The following is a 1,279-nucleotide window of genomic DNA, read 5'->3' as shown; positions in this document are numbered from 1 at the left end:
ATGCAAATCACATAATTTACGGCAATTGCAAACTCTGTTGTGATAACCACTTTAGGTACTCAGTAGTTTAAACACACGGACACCTAGGTGGTAACACATACCAGTGTAGGATGTCACGTGATCAAAGGAAACTGACGTCACCTGAGACACCTCTTTACTCCCAGCAAGTGTGAGTTGTGTAGACACGTGGCCATTCGCCCAGCCAAGGCAACCAAACTCTTACCTAAAAACGTTTTTATGGGATACATATTGATAGGAACTTTAATGCAGTGTCTAAAATTATTCGCTGATATAACAAGAGCACTTTTGGATACAATTATTCTGAGATCGGTTTTAGATTAAACTTGTTGATATTCTAATCAAATGATAGTAATACTACTATTACGCTAAAATGAATGCTGACGTTCGCCACAAGTGTGTGTTTGACCTTGAAGGGAGGAGTCGAGGGTGTCAGTCTCTCGTTCGCGGGTGAGAGTGGCACAGTGAGTGGAATAATTGTGTTTCAAACTAATACTCTCTATTATCATTAGGCACATTTGATTACATCGATATTAAGTGTTCAGTCACCATACTTATCACTCCGTTTCTTTATGTGAAAGAATTAAAAAGAGAATGTGCCGTTTAGTAGTTTGTTGGGTGAAATTTCGAAAGCTCACAACTCGGAAGAAAAGGCGTTGTGCGAAGGGTCTGGCGTCGGCGCTTTCACTTCACACGAGGCGCCGGCGGGATGCTGGGCTTCATTTATCCTCGGGGCCGTAAATTCACTGTGTAAATGCGCTTTAGATATTGTATGCATTATGCATTTTCATCTATTTTTCTTTTTTATGTGAAGATGTATCGTTTGTAAACGTGAGAGATATAACGAAAGTATTAGCAAAATGCCACTCCTATGTAAGCAAGAGGGTCTCCGGGCACCAAATTGCAACACATGTTAAAGATCAGGCCCTCCACATGTCAGCAAAATTGTACGTATTAAATAGAAACACGTTCCTCATTTCTGAGAGTTACCATTATTCATGTGTTTTACATAACTTCGAGCAATAGTTCAGTCAGTGTCAGCTCATTAATGAAGAATTTGGTTCCGAAATCGTAAGGTCAGTAAAACGTTCGAAACGATCATGTGACCCTGGCCAGTACAGGTATGTGACGTCACGGCGTTCCAGGGGGTAGACCGTGGAAGTTCATTCGCCACGTCGGTTGCCTTACAACACTTGATTGAACCTGAACTTGAAAAAATAAACCTTTGCAGAATACTTTCAATATTCCTGAAATTATTTTC

The sequence above is a fragment of the Penaeus monodon genome, chromosome 27, assembly GCF_015228065.2.
Source record: "Penaeus monodon isolate SGIC_2016 chromosome 27, NSTDA_Pmon_1, whole genome shotgun sequence".
Taxonomy (NCBI): Eukaryota; Metazoa; Arthropoda; class Malacostraca; order Decapoda; family Penaeidae; genus Penaeus; species Penaeus monodon.
This window is presented reverse-complemented; position numbering follows the sequence as displayed.